Source organism: Patagioenas fasciata (genome assembly GCF_037038585.1).
Source record: "Patagioenas fasciata isolate bPatFas1 chromosome 6 unlocalized genomic scaffold, bPatFas1.hap1 SUPER_6_unloc_2, whole genome shotgun sequence".
NCBI lineage: Eukaryota > Metazoa > Chordata > Aves > Columbiformes > Columbidae > Patagioenas > Patagioenas fasciata.
Window position 1 is genome coordinate 3175505 of NW_027288504.1, and position 6996 is coordinate 3182500.

The 6996-nt window shown below is 53.2% G+C and overlaps 1 long non-coding RNA gene across 1 annotated transcript; it reads left to right on the plus strand.

The window, feature by feature from the left end:
* Window positions 1–5461: 5461 nt before the first annotated feature.
* On the plus strand, window positions 5462–6675 carry LOC139826603 (uncharacterized). The gene is made up of 2 exons (XR_011736767.1): window positions 5462–5877; window positions 6638–6675. It is a non-coding gene; the product is annotated as an uncharacterized lncRNA (long non-coding RNA).
* Window positions 6676–6996: the final 321 nt, after the last annotated feature.

Genomic DNA, 6996 nt, shown 5'->3' on the forward strand with positions numbered 1-6996 from the left:
GTGCATCCTTGGTATAGACTACCTCAGGAGAGGGTATTTTAAGGACCCAAAAGGGTATAGGTGGGCATTTGGTATAGCAGCTGTGGACACTGAGAAAATTGAACAGCTGTCTGATTTGCCTGGTCTTTCAGATGACCCTTCTGTTGTAGGACTGCTGAGGGTTGACGATCAGCAGGTGCCAACTACTACCACGACGATGCATCGCCGGCAATATCGCACCAATCGAGACTCTTTGATTCCTATCCAGAAGCTGATCCATCAATTGGAAAGCCAGGGTGTGATCAGTAAGACTTGCTCACCTTTTAACAGCCCAATCTGGCCAGTGCGTAAGTCTAGTGATGAGTGAAGACTAACTGTAGACTATCGTGGCCTGAATGAAGTTACACCACCACTGAGTGCTGCTGTGCCTGACATGCTAGAGCTGCAATTTGAACTGGAGTCAAAGGCAGCCAAGTGGTATGCTACAATTGACATTGCTAATGCATTTTTCTCTATTCCTGTAGCAGCAGAGTGCAGGCCGCAGTTTGCTTTCACCTGGAGGGGCATCCAGTATACATGGAATCGCTTGCCCCAGGGGTGGAAACACAGTCCTACCATCTGCCATGGACTGATCCAGACCACGCTGGAGCAAGGTGAAGCTCCAGAACACTTGCAATATATTGATGACATCATCGTATGGGGCGACACAGCGAAAGAAGTCTTCGAGAAGGGTGAGAGAATAATTCATATTCTTTTGGATGCTGGTTTTGCCATAAAACGAAGCAAGGTCAAGGGACCTGCACGAGAGATCCAGTTTTTAGGAATAAAATGGCAAGATGGCCGTCGTCAGATCCCAATGGATGTGATCAACAAAATTGCAGCAATGTCTCCACCTACTAATAAAAAGGAGACACAGACTTTCTTGGGCGTTGTAGGTTTTTGGAGAATGCATATTGCTGACTACAGCCACATTGTGAGCCCTCTCTATCGAGTAACTCATAAAAAGAACCAATTCGAGTGGGGCCCTGAACAACGACAAGCCTTTGAACAAATTAAGCGTGAGATAACTCATGCGGTGGCCCTTGGACCAGTCCGAACTGGACTAGATGTTAAAAATGTGCTCTACACTGCAGCCGGAGATAATGGACTTACCTGGAGCCTCTGGCAGAAAGCACCAGGAGAAACCCGAGGTCGACCCTTAGGTTTTTAGAGTCGAGGATACAAAGGATCTGAGGCCAACTATACTTCAACTGAAAAGGAGATACTAGCAGCATATGAAGGAGTTCGAGCTGCTTCAGAAGTGATCGGCACTGAAGCACAGCTCCTCCTGGCACCTCGACTGCCGGTGCTGAGCTGGATGTTCAAAGGGACGGTTCCCTCTCCACATCATGCAACCGAAGTTACATGGAGTAAATGGATTGCACTGATCACGCAACGAGCTCGAATTGGAAGTCCCAACCGTCCAGGGATATTAGAAGTGATTACAGACTGGCCAGAAAGCAAAGACTTTGGGATGTCTCCAGATGAGGAGGAAGTAAAACGTGCTGAAGAAGCACCACCACATAATAGGCTTTCAGAGACTGATAAGCAGTATGCACTGTTCACAGATGGATCCTGTCGTCTTGTAGGAAAACATCGAAGGTGGATAGCTGCTGTGTGGAGTCCCACACGACAAGTTACAGAAGCCACTGAAGGACAAGGTGAATCCAGTCAGTTTGCAGAAGTGAAAGCCATCCAGCTGGCTTTGGACATTGCTGAACGAGAGAAGTGGCCAATACTTTATCTCTATACTGACTCATGGATGGTAGCAAATGCCTTGTGGGGGTGGCTACAGCAATGGAAGAAAAGCAGCTGGCAGCGCAGAGGTAAACCCATTTGGGCTGCCACACTGTGGCAAGACATTGCTGCTCGGCTAGAGAACCTGCCTGTGAAAGTTCGTCATGTAGATGCTCATGTGCCTAAAAGTCGAGCCACCGAGGAACATCTAAACAACCAACAAGCGGATCAAGCTGCTAAGATTAAAGTAGCTGAGGTGGACTTGGACTGGCAACATAAAGGTGAACTTTTCCTAGCTCGGTGGGCCCATGATGCTTCAGGGCATCAAGGTAGAGATGCAACATACAAATGGGCTCGTGATCGAGGGGTGGATTTAACTATGGACACTATTTCACAGGTTATTCATGAATGTGAAACTTGCGCCGAAATCAAACAAGCAAAACGGTTAAAACCTGTATGGTATGGGGGGCGATGGTTAAAGTATAAGTATGGAGAAGCTTGGCAGATTGATTATATTACACTTCCACAAACACATCAAGGTAAGCGTTATGTACTTACAATGGTGGAAGCAACCACCGGATGGTTGGAAACATATGCCGTACCTCATGCTACAGCCCGAAATACTATCTTGGGCCTTGAGAAGCAAGTCCTTTGGCGGCACGGTACGCCAGAAAGAATTGAATCAGACAATGGTACTCATTTCAAAACCAGTATTATAGACAATTGGGCCAAAGAACATGGTATTGAGTGGGTATATCATATTCCATATCATGCACCAGCCTCTGGGAAAATTGAAAGGTACAATGGTTTGTTAAAAACTACACTAAAGGCACTTGGTGGTGGAACCTTTAAAAACTGCGATTCACATTTAGCAAAAGCCACTTGGTTGGTCAACACTAGGGGATCAACCAATCGAGCCGGGCCTGCCCAATCAGAAATTCTACGTACTGTAGAAGGAGATAAAGTCCCTGTAGTACACATGAAAAATATCTTAGGAAAGGCAGTCTGGGTTACTCCTGCCTCAGGCAAAGGCAAACCTATTCGTGGGATTGTTTTTGCCCAGGGACCTGGCAGCACCTGGTGGGTGATGCTTAAGGATGGAGAAGTTCGGTGTGTACCTCAAGGGGATTTGATTTCAGGTGAAAATATGCAATGCTGAACTGTATGATGTGAATTGCCGCACTAACAATGTTTAATAAGTGTCTTTCAGATCAAGACAATGGTGATGAAACCAGCGCTGGCTTCTTCGAGTGGCGCCCGACACCTTCTTCGAAGTTGGTGTCCTTAACCCACCAACAGGGGTCATGAGATGCACTTGGACCATTTTCCCTGCCCTGGGAGACTGTGGTGACAAAATGAACTTAATGAACTTTTCAAAGGATGGTCCACTGATTAATTACTCCTGTGTATATATGTACATATGTAGATATATATATATATATATATATATATATATAGTAGTGATTAATTAGATTGTATTGATAGATTGTATTGATAAGGTTTAAGTATTCAGTGAATGTCATATTATAAGGGGTGGAATGTCCTGGTTTTGTTAAAAACAAGTTTCTCTTTTAGTGAATTTGCCTGTCAGCTAAAGCCTTCATGTCAGCTGCATTTTCCTGGAGAACCCAACACATGTTTTGGTTAAACCTAGCAAGGGAATGCAAACTTATTGATAAGCACGGATGGACATCTCGCGAGAGGGGCAACGAGAAAACTGATGACCGAGAGACTGACCAATGGTGAATAACATTCCATTCACGTGAATACTTCATATAAAAGTGGGAGATCACGAGGATCTCAGCCCTTTTTTCCCTCTTTTCCTCATGCCTGACATTAGGAGAGGACCTTGCTGGTCATCTCTGCGAACTGAGGCCAGTGAGAGACTGAATCCAGCTCCGGTTGGCTACAGAGTCTAATCCAGGACTTAGGGTGCTGGCTCTGCAGTTGCTGAGACTTACAAGATTGGTTTTGTGTATTTTGTATTATTTTTTCTATTCTTACCAGCAGCATTAGTAAAACATCTTTAACTTTTCCAACTCTCTTCTCTCTGTCCTTCTTTCCCTCCCGGTCGCCTGTGCTGAGTGGGAAGGGGGGAGAGGGAGGGGCAAAGGGGGGAAGTGGGGGGGAGAGGAGGTTGACAACACATCTGCCAGGGTTTGATTGTCACCCCGCAATCCTAACCCTCGACAGTCCTGCTCCCTTCGCTTTCTCCCTCTGTTCCATATCCTTCTTTCCGACTTGTCTCTTGGAGACTTTTGGCCATGCTGGACCCAAGTCTGGGGATGTTTTGGAAACTTTTCAGAGGCCTCGCTGCTGACACGGGGGACAGCAGGCAGTGACAGGCCCGGGGCTGACAGGCTCCCCCTCCCCTAGGGGGCGCTCGGCTGCCACACCCAGCTGACATAGAACCTTTGTCACAATGCCCGCGACCGTGGTGAGGATGCGGCCACTCTGCAGGTGACAGGGACACAGCAGGACTTGGTGTCAGCTCAGCAATTTCTGAGTTCCCCAAAGAAGCTGAATTCTGCAAATTGCTGCTGTTGCTCTTGAAATGACGTCATCAGGTGGGTATTTTGGTGTAATACACTGAAAACCAGAGCAGAAGTGCTGAAATATTCCCAAGATATGCACGGTCTCTGCACCAAACCACCATGACTCAGCCAAAGTAGATCTGCCGCTTATTCTTTTGTACTGCCAGCTGATTGTGGAAGTAGAGTATAAAAACCATCCTTATGGAGAGATCTTTGCATTTTAGGCTTACTCTAAGTAAGCGGGACCGGCGGGCAAGGATTGAACCGGACCGGACCGCACCGGACCGGACCGGCGGGGCTCGGACGGACCCGGCGTCCGGCCGCGCTCGCGAGAGGGTCGACCTGCCGGGGCAGGAGGGCTGAGCGTCCTGCTGCTTTTTACGCGGCCCCCCGGCAAGTTCTCGAGGTTGAAGGGCATGCGATACGCTGGTCGCCCCGTCCCTCTTGTCCCGACCCTAGGGTTCGGCGCCGATGTGGTGTTTTTCCTCTCTGCTGCTGAGGAGCAACGACAGAACCCGAGGGAGGGAGGGAGGGAGGGAGGGAGGGAGGGAAAGGCGGGAACAAGGAGCCAGGGGACGTTGAGGTCGGATGGTCGGAAATCACACACACACACACACACACACACAGAAAAAAAAACAAAAAAATAAAAAAACAAGCAAAAACAAGGCTCTTCGCCCCGAGGGCGGCAGAGCACCGCCACGGGCCCTGGCGGAGAGGCGGTCACGGCCCCGAGCCCGTCCTGCTCTTCGAGAAGCGGCTGGATGACGGAGGCTGGGAACGGCGGGGCGGTTGGTCCTACGCAGGGACAGGATCTGGACGCGACCGAGCGAGCCTCTCGCGGGTGGCTGCGGGACAGTGTACGCGACTCTACGAGTCGAGCTTTTTGACCCTCGCGATCCGTGCACACGCTCGGCGAGTCCGTGTCTGGAGTTTCGGGGCTCGCGCGTGGCGTGGGGATGCGGGTTTCGTGGTGGTGTTTTTTTTTTTTTTTGGTGGGGGTTTATTTCGACAGGGGTGGCTGGGTCGTGGTGGTGTCGTCGTGCCCCCCACCCGCACCTGCCGCCGCCGCTGCCGTATAATTTCACTTCGTCTTCCGGCTCAGACTGCACGGCGAGCACAAACACCCCCCCCCCCGCCCGCACCCCAAAGCGCGGTCTCTCCCGCCCTCGCCTTGCCCCCCGCCCCCTCCGGCCCACCCGCGGGAAGGGCCGGAGGGGGTCGGCAACTGCGCGCGCCGCGCATGCGCGCTCTCCCCGCCGCCCGGCAACCGGCCCCCTGCCCCCCGCCAGGTGCCCAACGGTCAGTCGCTCGGAGTCAAGCCCGTCGGGCGGGCGGTCGCGGGGAGGCCAGCGCAGGAGCGTCTTGCCGATCGGCCGAGGAACCCCGCGCGCGGGTAGGCAGGGAGGCAGGCGGGCCGGGCCGGGGAGACGGGGACGGGGACGCGGTGTCTCTATGCCTCCCCGGGGGGAGGCAAAGCCGCTGGCGGGGTGGGTTTCTTCTTCAGCCCGCAGCCGGGGCGGGCAGCGGGCCGAGGGACCGAGCGAGCGAGCCACCGAGGAAGAAGCGCGGGAGGCGGCAGCACGGGCAGGTGAGGGGGTTAGGCCTCCGACAGCGGGGCTGAGAAACCGCGGGACGCCCGCGTGCGCCGTCCAACCCCCCCCCGCCCCCGCCGTCCACCCCCCCCGCCGTCCACCCCCGTCCACCCCGGGCACGGAGCCGGCAGGGACGCCCCGGCTTCCCGGGGGGGAGGCGAACTCGCTGGCGAAAGACCGGGGCGGGGGGTGTGGAGGAACTCTGGGCGGGGATGGGCGGCCGGGCTCGCTGCGGCGGACTGGGGCGGGCAGGCGGTGGTTGGGGCCGGGGAAGGCCGCCGCCTGTGCTCGGTCCGTAGCCCACCGGCAACGGGGGGGGAGTTAAAAAAAAGGGGGGGGCGGGGGGGGTGTGTGTGAAGTCGGTGACAGAAACCGAAAGCGTAAATTCAAAAAAAAAAGAAGGCTGGAGAAAAGGCATACGTACGTCAACAAGCCAAACCAAACCAAAAACGAACAGTCGGTGAAAGAAAACGAAGACGTAAAACAAACAAACCCCCCCCCCCCCCCCGCCCCCCCCCCACAAAACCAAAAAGCTGACAGATAAATAAATAAATAGTCAAAAAAGTAAAAGGAAAATAAAAAAGGCTACCCGAAGACGGGAGAATAAAGAAGAAAGGGGGAGCGGGCGGGGTGTGCGTGCCTTTTTTTTCACGGCTCTCTCGGCGGGGGGGGGGGGCGCGGGGACACACGCCGATCGATCCGTTAACGCGTTCATCACGCGCTGGTTACGCATTCACGCGGGCCTTCATTTTTCAGGGACTCGTCGGGAATGGCTCAAGCGGAGGCGGAAACGTCCGATACTTTTCAATAAATTACAATAAATAAAAGTTTTAAAAAAATATGTAAAACACGCGGGGAAATTGGAATACATGACCGGATTTAAATACATCAAGACCTAACGCTGCCCGCCTCAGCGCCCTTCGCCCCGGTCTCACACACACTAGCCGCCCCCTTCCCCCGCACTGGCCCCCCCCCTTCCCCCACAATAGCCCCCCCCCACCCCACAATATCCCCCCGCACACACACACCCCCCCCACACACACACTAGCCCCCCCCCCCCCAACAAGCCCCCGCACGATACCCACCGCATATACAGACCCCCCCCCGAATACCCA